We start from the raw sequence: 22618 nt of genomic DNA, 5'->3' as shown, positions 1-22618 counted from the left end.
GACTAATTCATTCAAATGTCTTAAGGGATGTAAAGAAATGAAATGAAGCTGGATGACTGATCACTGTATTTAGCAGTTTAGTCCACTGATGACTTTGAGAAGACCAACGTCAGTGGAATGATGAGGGTGGAAACCCGATTGAGCAGGGTTCAAGAGAGAAGAGGAGGAAAGGGAATGTGGGCAAGGAGACCAGGCAACTCTTGAGTAGCGTTGTTTTATATGATAGAGAGGGGACAGTTCTTAGGGAAAGGTCCTTACTGTGGCAGGGTGAGACAGAGTTTAGTGCACAGGAAGGAGGGTTATGATTATATAGACCCTGGGGCCACATCTTTAAATCAAAAGTCAAGGCAAAGGTGCAGTTAGATGAGCAGGTGTGGTGGTAGAAGTGTGGCTTGGTCTAGCCCTGATAGTTATTATTTTCTACATGAAACATAAGGCTGAGAATACCAAGAGCAGAGAGCTTGAATTCATGAATAGAGAGAAGACATGAAGTGGTCTTCTATGAATGGAGAGAGCTCAACACAGAAAGTCAGAGCTCATGGATTTAACGTGATCCTGGACTTCTCTGTGCATTTTTCTCTAGACATGTTCCTCTGCTGCTTTAGTGACAAAGTTGCAGAAAAATTAGTCCCAACTAGGGTGATTGCCTTGCTAGGCAAATAGGATGAGAGAACTGGCAAGCAAGACAGTGAGGACCATATGCACCACAGTGACTGAGTTGGTGGACTTTGTGTCTACACTGGCCCGAAGGAAGCATGGTCACAAGACTGGAGGAGAGCTGAGAAGAGGTGGTAGGTTAAGTGGATTGCAGGTCTTATTTGACAGCATGTTGAAGTGAAAGTAAGACGTGGTCCCCTGGAAAAAATTGGAAATGGGGGGTCATAAGGAGGGAGACATGGCATTGCAATTATGGATGGGATATGGCTTTCAGAAATGACCAAGGTCTAAGGAATGCCCCTGGGGGGGAGGGACGTGGTGACGTTCAATGGACAACACATCAACTGTCTGAGGGACATTGATGTTGGAGTGTGGATGGTCTGATATTGAAATAACTAAAAGTTAAGGAGTAGTGCTAGACAAAAATAAGTGGAGCCTGAAAATAGAATCTGTGTGGACTCTAGGAAAGTATGGAAGGGTGAGGTAGATGCTTTCAAGAAGGAATAGCAGGCGATATGATCTTATAGCACAAAATAAAAGCTAGAGGGTTTGAAGGAAGAGGGATAGAACATGCTTTGAAGAATCAAAGTGGGGTGAGCCATACACATACCATAAGCCCCAGCAGTGGCTCCTGAGCCTGGAAATGCATGTTTCTTGGAGAGGTGCAGGGATCACACCTTAGGGGAGAGTCAAGGGGTCAGAAGAAGAAGATGAAGGGAATATTAGAAAAAGAACTGAAAGCATGAGGGATTTTCTGATGAAGCCCTGTGAGTGTCAGACGGCACAGTGGAAAGTCTCAGAAAGTGGGAAAGTCGTCTTGCAGTGAGACCCTGGAGCTTGAGGGAGGACTGCCCGCCCTGAGCTTCTTGTGGTGACTGCAGAGAGCAGGAAGGGCCACCACTGGGTAAATTCCAGTGGTCTAAATGCCTGTGATGGTCAGGCTGGAGTGCCTGAGTGTGGGTCTTGGGGAGGCCCATGAGACGTGGTGCTAGAATAGAAAATGAGGAAGGGAGGAAGGGAGGGGGGAAGGAAGGGAGGGAGGAGGGAAGGAACCATCCATGCTTTTCTTATCCAATAGACTCTGGTGGCAAAAGACACAAACTCAAAACCCTTGGTAACTTACCTTGTTCCTCATCACCTTAGTTCTTGACATAGGAACCCTTAAGGGTAAGCTAATAGAACTTTAGTTTCCTTTGAAACACAAGCCAGTAATGAAAGACTTTGAATTACTCAGTGTTTTGTAAGATTCAATGATCCTTTTGATAGTGAGCTGGTGAGACTCTCAGAGGAAAGGCAGAATTCTCTCTTGCAGCTATAAAGGAGAGAAATATGTGGGCAGGGCCCTTGGGGGTGCCTGGGAGCAAGAGAACAGCAACCCCACTCTGGGTCTTCTTAGGTGTGGCAAATAGGGTGGGGTTTCCCAGGTGTTTGAGCTTCCAGTGGTTTCCATATTGGAATAACTTTGAAGACTCCAAGAGCATAGGGGCTGTCACTAATGGTCTGGTACCTGGCCCCGGAGTGGCCTGGGCTGGTGTATCAGGGCGGCATAGAAGGTAAAGGCCTGGTTAGGAGGCAGCTGGATTGTGGACATTATCAGCTATTCAGAAAGAGGAACCGATCAGCCTCTAGCCAGGGTCTCAAAAATTAGGTCAAGATAGGACTTAAAAAAATTAAAGAACAAAAATAAAAAACAAAAACAAAGTGATAGGGCACTCAGTTAAGGCAACTGCCAATCAAGAAATTTAAGATACGTTTTTTTAAAAGAATTTGTTTTTAAGTAATCTGTATACCCAACATGGGTCTTGAACCTACAACCTACAGTCAAGAGTAACACGCTCCACTGACTGAGCCAGTTAGGCACTCAAAGGTACTTCCATCTTTATCCTCAAAAACTGACCAAGTGAACACTGAGTTTGCTACTAAAATTAGACAGTTTTCATATTATATACATGATATTCATGATATGTAATCATAATTGTTTCCTATGTTCTTACCTAAATGGAACTGTAAGGCTTATTTAGGTAAAGACATAGGAAACAATTACAATTTTTGCAAGTATTTCTCAAGTTACATATCTCCTTTTATAAATGACACAGCATATAGTAGATCAAAATGCCCTATTCTAAGATTTCAGCACTAAAGCATTACAAAATCAAATATTTTTCAGATGCCTTTTTTTAAGTTAATTTGTTTATTTTGAGACAGAGAGAGAGAGTGCACACAGAGGAAGGGCAGACAGAGACAGAGAGAGAGAGAGACTGAATCCCAAGTTAGGCTCCACACTGACAGCACAGAGCCCAATGTAGGGCTTGAACTTATGAGCTGTGAGATCATGACCTGAACTGGAAACAAGAGTCAGATGTTCAACCACCTGAGCCATCCAGGTGTGCCAAAGTTAAATATTTTTAAAAGATTATTCATTTCCAAATGACGCATCAAATTTCTAGAGCAGAAGCCCAACATAAGGGATTTACTTGGCATATTTCAACTCCAAGGAAATGTTATCTGTAGCTATTGTGAGTCACTCTTACTACAAAGTGAGCATCAGAAACTGACAAGTCTTTAGCTGGCTATGAAAAGTTCCTATGTGCAACAGTTGTGAATTATAATAAATCAGAAATCATGCTTACAAGTTAAAATGTTCAAATAGCGTTTCATTCCAAACGTCTAACAGGTGTTCTTCAAAGTGACACCTGAGTACTGCTTTCTACAAGACTCCTTAGACTGTAGCATCTGGCAATATATTATTTCTAATTTCAGTTTCTCAGTGGCACACTTGGAAAGTACCTGAGTGACTGTCTTAGATGAACACGGCCCTTGTGTCAAAATAAAAGTTCAGGCTGTGGAAAATTACAAAATTATGAAGCTCCTTATAGAAAACTGTGAACTGCCTTTTTTTTTTTTTTTTTTTGCAATGCAAATAAAGAAAGCAATCTTGGTGTCATTCATCTGCTTTTGAAATCCCTTTGCATTGCAGTAAAGTGTTCTTTAATTGACTGGTAAATCATTCTATGATCAGTTTAGCAAATTGTTTTTCTCTCTCTTTCTGCTTTCATTTTTTCTTTGCTGACTCTGGGGAGCATTGAGCCGTTTTATGGAAACTGTTGTTTTATTCTCCTTTTCAACTGAACTGCCGTAACCCCTACATCAGATAAATAAGTTCAAAAGGAAAACAATAAATCTGTGTGTGAGAATGCAGATGCTCCTAGAATTTAGCAAATATAACATCCCTACTATCATATTATTGAATATGAGACTTCTTATTAGCACCTGAAAAATTCAAGCCTTCAAAAAGGCTTATCCCCTCCAGAGAAAATTGAAAATAGAATGTTTGCACATAACTAGAGCTAGCTTTACAGTAATTGCGGAGACCAATCCAGGGGCTAGACTGTTACCAGCACAGCTGTGACGCCAGTTAATTGTATAACAAAAATCAGTTACAGTACGTTGATAAACCAGCTTAAGAAGAGAATATACGTTCAACTTTTTACAATGCTACTGTGTCATTTGGTAGTTAGCTGTAGTTAATATTAGTCTAAACAGCTAGATCCAGGTATAATCATGAAGTGCATTGTTTACGAACTTCTCTGTGCATTTGTTTCTCTTCTTCCTTTGTTGATGCTTTTACCAATTACCCAGTCAGGCATTTCCTGTGTGTGCCTTTTAGAGTGACTTTGCTTTCAATCTCTTATGAATTGATTTTTCTAATTGTGTCATCAGTTATGATTGTGTCTCTCTTTGTGATCATGGAAATTCCCCAAAGCCTTCTGGGGGCCTAAAGGGACTCATCCTGGGGTACACCCTACAGAGTTTTACGTTTGGGCAGAGAAACTTCCACATCATATTATCTAAGCAGCTTGTCTTTTCCATCTGAAAGAGCAATTCAAATCTTTTGTGTCTACCTTTCATCTTTTTTTTTCTTTCCCCTTTGTCACCTGCACATAGCTGTTTCCAAATCCTTGAAAATTCATTTTCCCAAAGCGCCATTTAAAACACTAGTACTGCTGCCGAAGGAATCAGATCTGGCATACACCTTATTGCTTAATATTTTCAGCCTTTCACATCTTTTTTACACCACTTGCACACATTCATTCTCTTTATTAATTTTATACTCACCATTAGAAGGACTGCTGGCTGAGGGAGCTTATTGGTATGAATGAAGCATTATAAAATTTTATTATATTTTATTATTGCATATACTGTTATGCCAATAAACATATTGAAAGAAAACTATTGGTGTTTAACATGTAACAAATTCCCAGCATAATGTTATTTGAAACCTTCATTTAATGCATGACTAAACCTTGTTTCACAGACACAGAAGATTTGAATGAGAGCCAGCTCAATTTTACTTACAATAACAAAGATGCTCTAATAGAGGGGGGATGTCCAATTTACTACTCGGACTCATATCTGTCACTGCAATGGAAAGAGAACTTCATGAATAAAAACACAAGAGGGTTTAAGGCATCCCAGGGCTATAGAAATTTAATTGCATTAAAATTCATATTATTTTTGTATTTTTAAATAGATCATGTTAAATTTCTCATTTTTCTGCCTGACATAACTCAGAAAAATGAGAGCTATCATATTCATGTGGTTCAGAGGTAAGGCTTCATTATCTAATAGTTTCCATTGCTTTGAGATCACTGATCTCAGATCACTTTGATTGTTGCACTTTCAGGCTGGAAATGAATATAGTGGAATTCGGTGATTCATGTCTGAGATTAGAAAATCTTTAACCTCTTTATATATAGGGTTAGTATTGAGTGAAACATACAGAGATTTAATCATGTTGATCTTACTAATACTAATGACCAACAAAAAGTCAAACCCAATGTAAGATAGCAAAAGATTACTTACTGAAGTGAACCTACTTCATATCCACTTACCATTTATGCACTATCCTTTTAGCTACTGTTAGTTTGAATATTCCATTCATCACAAATGTGAGTTCTGAAATTTTGAAATACCAATTAATTGCAAGAACACTGTGGGTGCATAGCAGAGAGGTAAAGCGATTTCACTATATTTTTGCATGTTTTTCTCTCTAGTTTACTTAGTCAAAAAATTCCAGATTTTCACTTCCAGAGAAATGTCTATGATTTCACTATGGTGTCTTCTTTGTTCTTTGGGTAGACTGTAGGGTCAGTGTACCTGAATCGGTTTGAGGCATAGACACTTTCTGGAGGGGGGAAAATAATTCTACAAATCAAAACCTGATGTAGGTGGGTTCATAGGAGCACTTCAAAGAAAAATGACTTCTTGGCATCTGTGGTAATTCAAAACTTGGAAGAGTCTAGTTATTAGTAAGTATGGGCATTTAAAAGACCAGTACATAACATCTTTGTCCCCCCTCTTCTGAGCTCTGAACGAGTTGGGATACAAGATAGAGTCAGACAAACTCAAAATATTAGCTGTGTTAAAGGTGAAACTAGATTGCAGGATATGGCTTGAATCTAACGTGATCACGCCCCTATTCTAAGAATTCTTCCACTGAATTAAACACGTTCACTTAGTCCCAGGAGATCCACACAGACTCTGCCCCCCCAGCCCCACCCCTCCGCAGAGGCATGGCCTGTCCTGGTGAGTTTTCCTCATGAGTTAGCTGAGTATGCATCCAAAGGTCCCACGTACCATGAGACCCCGGGGATGGTGTGGCCAGCTGTGCTCGGTTCCTTCTCCGAGTCTCACCTGGCAGGGAAGTGACGGTTCTTCTCCAAGGGAGGGGTGCTTGAGAGGTGAAGCATGGAGCTGGAGCTCAGCCTCTTCCCGTGGAAGGAAAGGGGAATAGATGTTCTTCCCTCACAACGAGTTTTTCTTTGGTTGCATTTCTGGAGCATCCCGAGAGCCCACAATTAATCAGCTATTCTTCTGGCTTCAATGTGACTTTGTGACACCAGACTTCTGCATTGCCAGTTGGGGGTGGGGGTTGAGGAGGGGAGATGGCAAACGAAAGCAGAAAAGGACATTACTTCTAGCTGTTTGCCCTCCCTGGCTTTCTCTTGTTGGCCCCAACCAGTGCTTCTGTTCCACTGGGCAGCGGAGGTTCACCTGGGAGCATTTGAACCCACTCCACAACTCCTCCAGCGCTCCCAGAGCCCGGTTTTCAGCACCGAAGAGACATCAGCAGCACCAGGCCGGCCGCTAGCACAGCCTCCTCAGCCCCACCGGCTTCCCTTCCTGGGCAGAGCCGCCAGCCGCCTTTTCAGAGGTCCATGTGAGCCCCTTGGTGCCTCCCTCTCATCCCAGCATCTGAGCGTTAACAACTTCACCCTTACTCTAGGTGTGGTAGCTGTTTTCTGCTTTGCTCCCGTTCTGTTCCCTTAATCTTCTCCTTTTTCCTTCTTAGCGCCCTAGTTAGCATAGTTTTATGCATAATTGACAGTCCTTTAAGTTACAGTCCATTAACATAATTGATAGGGTTTCTGTCTCCTGACTAGCCCTTGGCTATTACCTTTGTCCATAATGATATTTCCAATATTCAGGAGAGTCATTTTGGTTTTCTTTTCTCTGGGACTCATGTGTTGGTTTAGTCTGATGATAATTTTGTGGAAAATGCTTTCCTGTTTGTTAACATACTTCCTTATATGAGACACTGACAGTCACAAACACATGGCAAGTTGGAATAACCATTGCAGAGAATGTTGAAATTCCGCAGTGGAAGCTGACTCTGAAACACATTTACAGTGTGCCAGGTAATATTGGGGAGAGGCACCTGGATGGCTCAGCCGGTTAGGCATCCGACTTCGGCTCAGGTCATGATCTCACCGTCTGTGGTTTTGAGTCCCGTGTCAGGCTCTGTGCTGACACCTCAGAGCCTGGAGCCTGCTCAGATTCTGTGTCTCCCTCTCTCTCTGCCCCTTCCCTGCTCACTCTCTGCTCTGTCTCTCAAAAATAAAATAAAGACATAAAAAATTAAAAAAAGATAATATTGGGGAGGACCTGTGGGCCATAGCTGTGCAAGAGAAGTGAAGCAAGAATGGGCAGTGGGAGAAGACAAGATGTGATGTGGATTCTACATCTTGACCAGCCATGTGGGCCTTGAGTATAAATTGACCCCTTAGAATTGTCCCCAAATGAGCTGATAGAACCTTTTATTGGATTTAGAACAGTCTAGAGAGTAGTTTTGTGAGCTCTCTCTCCCTGCAGCTGAGGCAATCCCTTGGGAGATGTCAACTGAAGTTAATTTGAGGCTAATGAGAAAAGGAGAGAATGCACCAGGAGGTGAAAATATGTTTACCAGGAACTATCATATTTATATTTTATATTTCTGAAAGTCCACTGCCATGATGACTTCCAGACTAGGTTGAACATGGGGGCTGATGGAGGCAGGAACACTTGGAGTCCCTGAGGGTTTAAATTAATGTGAGATGAAGGCGAAGAATGGGTTTAAAAGAGGCTATTTAGCATTTAGGGGTGGATGGTATGCAAGGGAAGGGAAATTGGAAATATAAACGTGATTAAGTTTGTAGCATATATAATAAAGTGGTGCTATAACCATGAATAGAAATTAAAGAGGGGGCAGATGTAGTAGGCGCTATTTGGATAGAAACTTTATATTTGGAGCACCTGAAATAAATCCCACTGTCATCCTAGATGCTTGTATGCTGAGAACTGAAAATAAAATACAATTTAAGGCTATTATATGTGGGAGATATCAGCATGTGGATGAAAGTTGAAGCCATAGGACTAGATGGGGACACTCCAAAAATATGTGTAAAACAACAGTAATGATTGATTGTGATACCTAATTTTATTGGCTCATTTGACCATGTCAGCAAAAGCATCTAATACTTAGTGGGTTTTTTTTTAATACTTTGTTTTTCAAAAGAAGATGAATTCCACTTGACATAGACACTTGTTTTTTTTTTTTCTTTTGGGGGGACAATGGAGTGTGGTAGGACTAGAGATGGAATATGAGTGAAGAGCAGACATTAATTCTGCTTAGTTATCTTCTCATTAGATTCAACTTTATCCATCCTGTCAAAATATTTTTGAATTTGGATTTTTATCATCTAGAATTTTCACAATCTTCCCATTTGTAAAACCTAAATTTGATGTGCATGTCACTCATTTCTCCTGAAATATCTGATAAAATATCAAAGAAAAATGCCTTTGTCAGACCCTTCAAACTGATACTCATTTATTATTATTATTATTATTATTATTATTAATGATAAAGTGCTGGAATTGGAGATAGTCACCTGTCACTAATTATTTTCTTCCATCTAATATATACATCCCATTCATCCCACAATCTATTATAGAAGGCTTCGCTATATGAGGTATTAAAATGTAGCCACATGCCATGCTCTCTTGTCTAAGATTATTTCTTCCCTTTTAAAATATGTTGAATCCAGTGATTACAGGTTACCTGAGTGCCCACAGCCCATCACTATATTTATTCTAGAAATGACATACACTCATTCCTTCTGCAGAAAGCAAACACTATCATACACATTTAACTATAGCTCTGAATAGTTGTTATGCCTGATTTTTAGACAAGGCTTATTATGTTAGATGGCATACACACTTTAAAATTCTTTAACACAGTCAAATTTTAATCCAGAAAAGGTACATTGATTGGTACACACTTAATCAGAGAGGCCCGTCTCATTACACATGTGCATGTAATTAAGCTGTAAGGTACAGCAATTAAAAGCAAGAGATCTAAAGTTAGATTTCCCACATTTTTATCATATTTGTTAATTTTATAACCTTAGGAAAGTTGCTTAGGCACGTGTACCTTGATTTAGGTCATGTATCAAATGGGAATGATGACTTACCTTTGATACTTGCTATCAGATTCGAATGAGCAAATAAATGCAAGTCCATAGTAGGTCACTTTGCACTGAGAAAGCACTCAGTAAATATTCCATATTCTTAGCAACTTAACATTTACAATATTGGATTCTACTGTCTGAATATAGCAAAATTTACCCATTCTAGTTTTGATGAACATTTGAATACCTTCCAGTATGGGGCCTTTACAAATCATGCAGCAGTGGAAATTATACCCTGATGCTTCTTTACACGAATTTCTCTAACATTTTTATTTATAAACAAGTAGACTGGTTACAGGTTTTATATATGTATATATATCTTTGATTTTCTGAAGTAGTTGTACTAAGTTGCATTCCATTAGCAATATATGAGAATTCTTATTTCACAACCCCCAAAGCACTTCCTTTTTATTCAGTCTTAAATTTTGCCAATTTACTGCCTGTGCGAAAATACATGCTTAGCATCCACCACTGTGATTCTCAGAAAACTGAGCATCTGTTCATCACGTATTACCATTTGGATTTCTTCTTTTGTGAAGTACGTGTCTAAATATTTGGCTATATTTCTCTGAGGCTGTCTGTCATTTTGTTTTTGGTTAGTAGGAGTTCTTTAACTGTTCCAGAGGCGAGTCTTTCTGATTGTAGACGTAGCAATATCTTCTCTCGTCTGTGGCTTGTCTTTCCAGAGGTTGTCCTTTGATGACAGATTTATCTTAATGCCTCATAAATTTATTAAGATTTGTTTATTAGTTTGGTTTTATATTTAGCTCTATTATTTTAAGAATTGTTGTTTCTATGTGGTTTGAAATAATGACCCAATATATATTTTTCATATAACCTATTCTTCCAAGATTTGTTGAAAAGACCAAAGAAAATAAGCAAACTTCAGGTGAATGCAGTGACCTGGATGAAGCTGAAGGACGTGCTCTCCAGTGGAGCAAATACATACGTATTTATACACTCAAGTTTGCGGTATAGATAGATAACGTTTTAAAATTTTAAGTTTTTACTTTGAGTTCTACAATTTGCATCTCGTTTTTGTCGGGGGACAAAATGATGAGGTACAAAGCTGGTGATTAACATCTCTAGAATTTTGGGGGCCTCCTGGGTGGCTCAGTCAGTTGGGCGGCCAACTTCAGCTCAGGTCATGATCTCACTGTTCTTGAGTTTGAGCCCTGCGTTGGGGTCTGTGCTGACAGCTCAGAGTCTGGAGCCTGCTTCAGAGTCTGTGTTTCCCTCTTTCTACCCCTCCCTACTCACGCTCTGTCTCTGAAAAATAAATAAGTGTTAAAAAAAATCTTTTTTTAATCTCTAGAATTTTGAGATTCAAGTGCATTTTACAAATGAATCAAATTTCCAATCTACTGCAATTGTAAGGGAGATTTTTCATTTTATTTAAAATATATTTTTTATCTTAGAATGTGAAGAAAAATACTTTTTATGTTTGTTATATATCCTTACACTTTATGGCATCTATAAGTTCTAAAAGTTTCAATTTCTCTTCCTGGATTTTCTAGGTTTATTATCTTCAGATAATGATTTTTTTTTTTTTTTTTTTACTTTTTACATATGTACCTTTAGATGTTCACCAGTTGACTGTCTTCTTTGGGCCCCTATTTTTAAATCCTGTACACATCTTTGAATGTGAAGAACATGAGAATAAAAATCAGTTTTTAAAAGCAACCTTATGGGGGCGCCTGGGTGGCTCAGTCAGTTAAAAGTCCAACTTTGGCTTAGGTCATGATCTCACGGTCAGATCAGTGAGTTCGAGCCCCACACCAGGCACTGTGCTGACAGCTCAGAGCCTGGAGCCTGCTTCAGATTCTGTATCTCCCTCTCTCTCTGCTCCTCCTGTACTCATGCTCTGTGTCTCTCTGTCTCTCAAAAATGAATAAATGTTTAAAAAATTTAAAAAAGATTTATATATTTTGATTGAAAAATATTGATTGGAAGTCATATTTTTCAAAAAATTAAAAAAATACTAACCTTGTCTCATCTTCAGTGTTTTATTCCTTTATATGCTAAAATATATTTTATTTAGCTCCATTTAAATATGTATGGGATATTTATAACATATATTTTTATAAATCATGTCTGGTTGTATGGCTGTTTCTTTTTTTCTTTTCACTGTGAAAGTTCTGAAGTCCTCATCAAAAGCTAGAAAATGCAAATACTAATATTCCTCTTTTAGGGACCATTATAACCAATTAGTGTATGGTCTAATTTATATAATAAAACATTTTTTTTTAAATTAGGGTGTACCTGGGTAACTTAGTCAGTTAAACATCGAACTCCATCTCAGTGCAGACTTTCTGTTTTGTTTTGTTTTTTGTTTAAGTAAGCTCCATACCGAGCATGTAAATAAAGAACTTGAACACACAACCCAGAGACCATGACTGAGCACTGTGACCTGAGCTGAGATCAAGAGTCAGATGCTTAACCAACTGAACCACCCAGATGCCCACAGCTCAGATCTTGATCTCAGAGATAGGAGTTTGAGCCGTGTGTTGGGCTCTATGCTGGGCATGAAGCCCACTTGAAAGCAAACAAACAAACAAACAAACAAACAATCATATATTAAGTTTTTTCAAATTGGAGATGTCTTACAGACCTTAATATAGTATTGTTTAACAGTTACTGACAAATACGTGAATAAGAATAAAATATTATTATTTAAACTAGTTATACTTATGTTAGAAAAACTTAGTATTTAAATGAATTTTCTTGAAAAGTCACATCTTTGTCTTATTTATACATTTAGCACCATAATTTCTACTTCCAGAGATACTGTGAGTCATGAACCATAAAAAATGTCAAGCTTTTTCTAACTATGCTGTCACACATACTATTCTCTCTAGTTGAAAATTTACTCCCAAAAAACTTCACATAGCTTTAATCACTTCTGGTTTCAAATTTCCCATAAATTGTATCTTTTCAGAAAAATCTTTCTAACAAACATGCATAGGATTTGTATCTTCACCCTATTTTTTATCCTTCTATTATATATTTATTGAAAAAAAAAAACAGGTCTTGTATTAGATTTCCTAAAGTCTTTCTCTTATCTTATAGCCCAGACTTTTCTTTTCGAGTGGTTTCCAAGGTAAGAAAAATTTCTCTGTCTTGGAAAGGAATTATAAGGGTAACTGACCTTTATCCAGCATGGCCTGTGAGATAATTACCAGGTACAGAACGATAAATGAATGGGACGGAACTTAAACAAGGAGGTTGATTTCCAGGGTCAGCTGGTTCTGGAATCTTAGCTTCTTACAGTTTTCTTTTCTAACTGCAAAATAAACACAACACATGTGTACAAACTTCCCACTTAAAATTGTGATTTTAACTGTTTGTTTTCTGAGATAGGGAGAGAGACAGCTGGGGCAGGGGAGGGGCAGAGAGAGAGGGAGACATAGAATCCAAAGACAGGCTCCAGGCTCTGAGCTGTCAGCACAGAGCCAGATGTGGGGCTTGATCTTACGGACCTTGAGATCATGACCTGAACCGAAGTCGGATTCTTAACTGACCGAGCCACCCAGGTGCCCCTGATTGTAACTTTTTAACTTAAAAGAGTAGATGTCAAGCTTTCCCTCTGTTTTCTCTAGAAGTTTTATAGTTTAAGACCTAATATTTAAGTCCTTAATCTATTTTCAGTTGACTTTTTTGTGGGTAGTGAAAGATAGGGATCTGATTTCTTTTTTCTTCTTTCTTTTATTTTTGCATGTGGATAGCCAGTTTCCCAAGACCATTTGTTGAAGAAACTCTCCTTTTCTTGTATGTCCTTTGCATCCTTGTCAAATGTCTGCTGACTATATTGGAATGATTTGCTTCTAGGCTCTCTTTTCCTTCCATTTATCCATTAGGTCTGGCTTAATGCCTGTATGGAATCATTTTAATAACTGAAGCTTTTTGATATATTTCAAAACCAAGGAGTATGAGGTCCCTGGCTTTGCTCTTTCTCAAAGTTGTGTTAGCTGTGAGGTCTTTTGTGGTTCCATATGAATTTTAGGATTGTGTTCATACTTATATAAAAAATACCATTGGGAGTTTGATGAAGGTGACATTGAATTTGTAGATTGCTTTGGGTAGTACGGACATTTAAACAATATTAGTTCTTCTAATCCACGAAGACAAGATGCCTTTCTTTTGATGCATCTTTGTTAATTTCTTTTATGAATGTTTTATCATTTTCATTGTACAAGCTTTTTACTTCCTTAGTTTATTGTACTCCTAAGTATTGTATTCTCTTTGATGCTTTTAAAAATGAGAGTGTTTTCTCAATGTTCTTCTTGAAGTTTATTTATTTATTTTGAGAGGAGGGGGAGGGAGCAAGGGAGGGAGAAGGAAGAAGGGGTAGAGAGAGAGAGGAAGAAAAAAGAAAATCCCAAGCAGTCTCTGTGCTGTCAGGACAGAGCCTAATGTGTGGCTGGAAGCCAACAACCTAGAGATCCTGACCTGAGCAAAGCCAAAAGTTGGATGCTTAAATGACTAAACCACTCAGGCATTCCATTCTTAATTTTCCTTTTAGATTGTTTGTTTTTAGTATATAGAAACACAACTTATTTTTGTATGTTGACTCGTATTTTGTGACTTTACTGATTTCATTTATTTCTTGACTCATTGTTTTTTTTTTTTTTCACTGTTCCAAGAAAGAAACACCGAGAGAGAAAGACAGTGCCACCTTTCTGCCCAAAGTCTTCATAGGTTTTCTGTTTCACTTGGAATATAGTCAAGAATCTCTGTGTTTGTATAACTCAGCCAGTCCAAATGGCAAGGTGCTGAAAATTTAGTAGAAATATATATACCTACATACACACATATGTATACATATGTACACATATGATCCCCCTAATAATTGTTTGAATTAATTACATGTCAAAATGATTTTATTTTTGCTCTATTACATTAATAAAATTTATTATTTAAATGAATTGCATCTTGTTTTGATTATGTATTTGATGTGGATACTAGATGTTTAAACTTCTGCATATTCCTCATCTCACATTTCTACTGGACATCAGTGCTGTGCGCAGCCACTCATTCACCCATATACAGTCTCTTCTGTTACCACTTTCCTCCTTGCTACTCTACTCTGCCAATGTTGGCCCCCTGTGCTGCTCAAATATTTCAGGTCCATATTCAGGGTGATGGGACGTTCCAGGGTCTGTCTCTAAGAAACATCTAAATTTTCTTTAGACAAACCGTACTGTAGCTATTGCAGAATTAAGTCCATAATCTAGGAGCTATTGTGATGAATAATCTGAAAGAACTTCAGCATGTTTTAAGCATTAAAGTATTTTAGCTTTTTTGTTTTTTATTTTTTTAATTGTAGAGAGTGAGAGACGGGGCGTGAGTGGGGGTGGGGCAGAAGGAAAGAGAGGGGGAACCTCAAGCAGGCTCCAGGCTCAGGGTGGAGGACGTTGCAGAGCTGCACCCCAGGACCCAGGAATCATGACCTGAGTGGAAATCAAGAGTTGGACAACCAACTGGCCCAGCCATGGAGGCACCCTTAGGGCTTTTTGGCTTTTTAAAATTTATGAAATGTATTCCTGAGATTTCAGTGTACTCAATTTTAAGAGATATAGTACATGCTACCCAAATATTGCTTGGAAATAATATTTGTTAGATGTGTGACCAGTGAAACGTACATGACCCATGTATCAACTGAAATAGATGCAAGGTCATTATGTAATTATCGACTTCCCAGCATGTTCTGTAATTAGGTCAAAACGAAAGCAAAATAAAATATAGCTAAGTAAGCATTCTGAGGCTTGTTTGCTTTGCCTCCAATAAATTCCTCTGTGTGCACTTTTCCTGCAGTGATCAGAAACATGGTGATTATACTCCACACTGAAAAGATGAATTGAAGCCTCCCATGGACGCAGAGACTAATTTAGGGGAAAAAAAGAAGAGACTTCCAGAAATAATTCGATATGCAAATAATGAAGCCTTTCAAATTCCTTATTTATAGGATAAAGATTAAAAGAGCACTTTCAGGATACTTCTCAATTAATGAGTTCTTAAAATTATTATTAAAATTATTATTATCAACATCATAATCCTCATTAAATTGGACTTTTCATTCCATAAGAGCAAATACAAAAATCATGCTAATTTGTGATGAGAAATGCAAATAGAACAATAAACCATTTAAAAAGACAAGCTTCTGGGGCACCTGGGTGGCTCTTTCAGTTGGGCGTCCAGCTTCAGTTCAGGTCATGATCTCACAGTTCTTGAGGTCGAGCCCTGCATCAGGCTCTGTGCTGACAGCTCACAGCCTGGAGCCTGTTTCAGATTCTGTGTCTCCCTCCCTCTCTCTCTACCCCTTGCCTACTTGCTTGCCCTCTCTCTCTCACTCTCTCAAATAAATAATCATTAAAATTTTTTTAAATAAAAAAATAAAAAAAACAAGCTTCTGGGGCTCTTTTGACTTGACTTTGAAGATAATAGAATCACTATACAATTTTAGGTTTACGTTCACTCCCCAATGGTTTTATAAAAGATGCCTAAATATTTTTTTCAAATTTGAACAATGGCAGTTTTTGAAATTAAGAATGGCATTACACATGAAATATAATATGATCGTTAAATATGGTAATATAAGAAAGTAATTTCTCATGATCTTTATGTATAAATACATACTTCTTATTGTGCTTTTTAGGAACATCTTTCATTTTAAACTCTTAATTCATTGGATATAGAACATTTGCTTATATCACGGTCTTAATACATATTCTTTAATAGCATAAAAGTAATGTATATGTGGAAAGTTTAAAAAGCACATTATTGAATTTATTGGAGAATTGAAAATTCTATTTCACAGATCAGAGATAATCATTGTTAATATTATGATTATTCAGACAGGGAAACAGATCATATGGTGAACATATTTCATATTTGCATATCTGGATGCATTGCATATACAGATTTATGTAAAATGTATACTTCATTCCTTTTTATTTCCACTTATAAATTTGAAAATATACCCATATATAAAGACCTACAGGTGTACCTCATCTTATTCCCCTTCATTGCTTGTGTTTCACAAATATTTCTTTTTTTCTTACAAATTAAAGGTCTGTGGGTACCCTGAGTGGAGGAAGTCTACAGCACCATTTTTCTGGTAGCATTTGCTCACTTGGTGTTTTTGTGTTACATTTTGGTCATTCTCGCAATCTTTTGAACTTTTTAAGTTTTACTATATTTGCTATAGTGATCAGTGACCCTTGATGCCCCCTTTGTCATTGTTTCAGGGCACCATGAACTGCACTCATATAAGACACAGAGGACAACAAACTTAAAGGATGGGTTTTGTGTGTGTTCTGACTGCCTCACTGACAGGCTGTCCCCCGTCTCTATCCGTCTCTTTAGGTTTCCCTATTCCCTGAGACAGAGTATTAAAAAGAGGCCAGTTAGTAACCCTACAGGGGTCTCTAAGTGTTCATGTGAGAGAAAGGATCACATGTCTCTCACTTTAAATCAAAAGCTAGAAATGATTAAGCTTAGGAGGAAGGAGTGTCAAAAGTGGAGACAGGCCAAAAATGCAGCCTCATGTGCCAAACAGTTAGGAAAGTTGTGAATATGAATGAAAAGTTCTTGAGGGACATCAAGAGTGATAGTCCTATGAACACATAAATGATAAAAAAAAAAAAGTCAAATAGCCTTATGGCTGATATGGAGCACGTTTTAGTGGTCTGGAGAGAAGATCAAGTCAGCCACAAGGGTCCCTTAATCCAAAGCCTAATCCAGTGAAAGGCCCTGACTCTCTGTGATTCTGTGAATGCTGAGGAAGGTATGGAGGCTACAGGAGAAAAGTTTGGAGCCAGGAGAGGTTGGGTCATGAGGTTTGAGGAACGAAGCTGTCTCCATAACATAAAAATGTACAAGCTGACGCAGCAAGTACTGATGTAGAGCCTACAGCAAGTTATCCAGAGGATCTAGCTAAGATAATGAGTGAAGGTGGCCACACTAAACAACTCATTTTCAATGTAGATCAAACATCTTATATTGGAAGAAAATGCCTCTAGGACTTTCATACCTAGAGAGGAGACACCAGTGCCTGACCACAAAGCCTCAAAGGACAGACCAACTTTCTTGTTCAAGGCTACTTCAGTTGGTGACTTTAAGTTGAAACCAGTGATCATTTACCACTGAAAATCCTAGGGTTCTTAAGAATTATGCCAGATTGACTCTCTATGCTTTATGAATAGAACAACAAAGCCTGGATGATGTCACATCTGTTTACACTATGGTTTACTGAGTATTTTAAATCCACTATTGAGACCCAGGGCTTATAAGATAAAATTCCTTTTAAGATATTTTTCATCATTGACAATGTACTTGGTCACCCAAGAGTTCCAGTGGAGGTGTACGAAATTAATGTTGTTTTCATGCCTGCTAACAGAACATCCATTCGGAAGCTTATGGATCAAGGAGTAATTTCAGCAATAGCGGCCATAGATGGTGATTCCTCTGATGGATCTGGTCAAAGTAAATTGAAAACCTTCTGGAAAAGATTCACTATTATCGATGCCAGTGAGAACATTCATGATTCATGAGAAGAAGCCAAACTGTCAGCATTAACAGGAGTTTGGAAGAAGTTGATTCCATCCCTCATGAATGACGTTCAGGAGTTCACAACTTCAGTGGAGGAAGTAACTGCAGATGTGGTGGAAACCGTGAGCCTGAAGATGGGGCTGAATTGCTTTGAGCTCATGATAAATCCTGATTGGCTGGGGAATTGCTTCCTACAGATGAGCAAGGAATGTGATTTTTTGAGATGGAATCTGCTCCTGGTGAAGATGCTGTGAAGATAGTTACAGTGACAAGGAAGGATTTAGAATGTCTCATCAACTTGGTGAAGCATCAGCCACTTTTGAGAGGATGACTCCAATTTTGGAAGAAGATCTTCTGTGATTAAAATGATATCAAACAGTATCACATGCTACAGAGAAATCATTCATAGAAGAAAGAGTTAATCGGTCACCTGGGGGTCTCAATTGAATGAGCGGCCCACTTTGGCTCAGGTCATGATCTCATAATTCATGAGTTCGAGTCCTGCATTGGGCTCTGTGTTGACAGCTCAGAGCCCGGAGCCTGCTTTGCATTCTATGTCTCCCTCTCTCTCTGCTTCTTCCCCACTTGTGCTCTGTCTCTATCTTTCGTCTCTCTCTCTCTCTAAAATAAATAGATGTTAAAAAAATATTAAAAAAGAAGTAGTTAATCAGTGCAGCAAATTTCACTATTGTCTTATTTGGAGAAAGTGCCACAGCCATCCTTAACCCTCCACAACCACCACCCTGCCCAGTCAGGAGCCCTCAACATCTAGGCAAGACCCTCTACTTACCACTCGCTGAAACCTCAGATGATGGTTAGCTTTTTTTTTTTTAGTAATAATTTATTTTTAAATTAAAGTATGTACATTTCTAAACACTATACTATTGCACATGTAATAAATAGACTACAGCATAGTGTCAACATAAGTTTCATGGGCAGTGGGAGCCCAAAATATTCATTTGACTAGCTTTATTGTGGTCTTTGCTTTATTGTGGTGGTCTGGAACTGAATCTACAGTGTTCTGAGGTACGCCTATAAATCTTCCACTTAGTATTTTTTAAAAATATCTCTGCTGATAGGGGAAAAGTAAGTTACAGAAAACCTTATGGTAAAACTTAGGAAGAAAACTTACTTTTTGTCAGACAGATGGAAATGATTTCATATCTGCAAGATTAAATTTGGTACCTTTGCAATAAAACAACCAGAAAAAGCAACAGCTTTTTAAAAAGTGCAAAAGGATTTGCTTGACAGTTTATGAATTGTAGTGCAGGTGTATGAAAAAAAATGTATACTTCCTTTAAAAAAGCAGAAACTAAACAGGAAAATGGCTATTTCAGATTTAAAAAAATACATTATAAGAAAAAAAATTGTTGCTATGACACAGTTTAGCTCTTAAACATGATTGAGACATTCTTGACTCTTCCTTGTCTGATGATATTGGTGATGATCATGGCGATTATGATAATAACAATAAAAAATGAGGAGAAGAGGGAGGAAAAAAGAAGAAAAAGAAGGACACCGATATTAAGAGTGTTTAGGGAGAATATTTTTCTAGTAAAAGAAGAATAAAACTAGGTTTTACCATTTTATTCTGGTCACTAATTTTAATAATTTCTGAGTCAGTCAGAGTCAACATGTCAGGTGTTCAAAGCAAGCTGCCGGTGGGGTCTGCAAGGAAACCTAAATATAAAATCGCCATGTTATCATCTTGCTAATGGGTCCCACTGAATTATTCAGCTCCAATAATAAAAAGGAATAAAAATCTGCCCTATATTTCTATATTATGATTCAGGATCATAATTTACTTCTAATAACCAAGGTAAATGCCTTTTATTTTTCTCTGGAAGATTTCTTTTAATCTTCTGCTTCTGCTTTATTTGTTATGTCAGGAAAAAGGAGTGGAGTAACAGGAAAGGAATCAAGCTAGAGGCTCAAGATTTGTCCAGTGGTTGGTGCTCTGTGTCATTCAGTTTCGGGACGAAGCTGTAGACCTAAGATACAATTTAACATCTGTTGTCTGTTATAGACATAAAATCTGGAAGGCTAAAGAAAGTAGCTGGGACCAAAAAAAAGATAGATTCTCAGATGTCATCACAACTATTTTTGTTTTCCCGCTTCTGTGGTTTCTTTTTATTTGAGCCAATGGTGAGAACTGAGGTAAGGAGGAAGCAGAAGACACATCAAGGTAAACACTCTACTAACCTATCAGCTTCAAAGTATCTTCCAGAGAGCAGAGAGCATTCTCCGGGTAGTATTTAGAGCTTCTGGAACGAGTTGTTAGTTAAACTTTAGTGTTGTACATATCATTTTTATTTTCCATGTAAAGGACATTCATATGGTGTATATATTTTTAGGTATATGCAGAGTTTATAGGAAGCATTCTGACAGCCCAATTAAAAAATATCATAATCACAAAATGGCTCATGGTACATAGTGGCTTAATTTTATTAATCTATGTCCACATCCATACTTCATCAATATTTATTTCTTGTATGGAGCCTATACAGTTCCAAAATGGGTATAGAGTATTTTGAATGAAAATATGTTACATAGAATTCGTATCTGAGTCTAAATATTAAATTTTACTTACGTAAAAAATAATATGCAAGTTTTCTCATAATGTTTAGATGCTGTATTAGTTTTCTAAGGCTACTGTAATAAAGTACCACAGACTGGATGGCTTAAACACAGAAAGCTCTTTTCTTACAGTTCTGGAGGCTCAAAAATATGAGATCTAAGTGTTGGTAGGGTTAGTTCCTTCTGAAGTCTGTGAGGGAAAATATGTTCCATGCCTGTCTTTTAGCTTAATGTGGTTTTCTGGAAATCTCTGATATTTGATTGGCTTTTAGATGCCTCATTCTACTTTCTTTTTCATATGCCATTCTATATGTGCTTATCAGTCTTAGGTGTTCAAATTTCCCTCTTTTTATAAGGACCTGGTCTTGCTGGATTAAGGCTCACCCTAATGACTTCAGCTTAACTGGATCATCCGTCTGCAAAGAGCCTATTTCCAAGTAAGGTCCCATTCTCAAATACTGGGGGTTAGGGCTTCAATATATTTGGGGGACACAATTCAACTCATAACACATGTAAGCTTATGAAAAGTTTCATTGAATTTTTGTTCAAGATGTTTGTTGTGAGTTTACACTTTGAGGATCCCTTTCTGATCTAGTCAGTAAGTAATAATATATTCATTATCAAAATAACAGCCACATGATAAAAAGCAAAACTAAAGGGACATAGCCACAACCAAATTCAGGATAGCTGTCTCTTTGGACCCCAAAGAGAAACACAAACATGAAATGGTTAGGTGAGAGTAGGTGAAGGCTGATCCATCTCCATCAATAGCATTTGAGCAGAATAAACATTTAGGCATGTTTCAACACAGATTAGATACAACTAAAGAGATAATTAATTTTTAGATGGTGGAGCTCATGATATTATCATAAGTGAAATGGTAATATTTCATTTATTAATATAGTACCAGATTAAGGTATCAAAATTATTATATGTGAAATTAAATGTATATAATGTAACTTCTATACATAGCAATCAGGAAGAGGAGGTCAAATATGCTTATTACAGTAAGTTAGAGCAAACTAAGACCTCAGCCAGCACTATATTAATAGTTAGTGGATAAAAATTGTCTTAAAGAAAGGTAGTTGCTCAGATTTAAAATGCACAGAGGAAGAATTTTTAAAAACTCAAATTAGTATCCCTCTGAAACCATGCCCTTTCTGTTCACACACAAACACACACACACACACGCACACACACATGTTCACACACACAGACATGCAGTAGATTCATGATCCTATATGCAAAAAATCCTAGGGAATCCCTCGTTCAATAAATATTTAATGCATACCTATTATGGCTAAATATTATTTTCAGCAACAGGAATGAAAAATTGTATTAAACATATTAGTTATCTGACATCGTAACATTGAAAGGAAAGAAAAAACAGCAGGGCATTTGGAAATGATTAGGAGGATGCTCTTGTCCAGGGCGGGAATGGGAAGGCAGGCCTGGTGGCACTGGGTGATTCAGGAAGACCCCGCCTCCTGGGAGGCAACATCTGAGCTGAGAGCCTGGGGACAGTCAGACTGCATTTTTGAATTAGCTGATCCTCTATGGGCTGAGGAAAGAGTCACGTCAAGTAATGGACAAGTCTTGAGCTTTTTACTTAAGACTAGTAAATAATGACCAGTTCACTGAGTTGAAAAGGAGTGTGGGTGGGACAGATTGTGAGAGAAAACAGGTGAGAGTTTAATAAAACAAAAAACAGACAGACAAAAACAGCAGGGGGCGCCTGGCTGGCGTAGTCGGCTCAGCATCCACCCTTGATTTCAGCTCAGGTCATGGTCTCTGGGTTCCTGAGTTCAAGCCCCCGAGTGGGACTCTGCGCTGGCAGTGGAGAGCCAGCTGGGGGTCTATCTCTCTCTGTCCCTCTCTCTCTGCCCCTCCCCAGCTCATGTTCACATTCGTTTTCTCTCTCAATAAATTAAAAAAAATTAAAATTACTTTTTCATATATTCGTGGAGCTTACAACAATAAAGATAAGGTGCCAAATAGCCAGGAAATTGAGGACTGGCATTTGTAGCATACATATTCAAGTCATCATA

This window comes from Suricata suricatta, chromosome 14, assembly GCF_006229205.1.
Source record: "Suricata suricatta isolate VVHF042 chromosome 14, meerkat_22Aug2017_6uvM2_HiC, whole genome shotgun sequence".
Classification (NCBI taxonomy): domain Eukaryota; kingdom Metazoa; phylum Chordata; class Mammalia; order Carnivora; family Herpestidae; genus Suricata; species Suricata suricatta.
Note: the sequence above shows the minus strand (reverse complement) of the source record.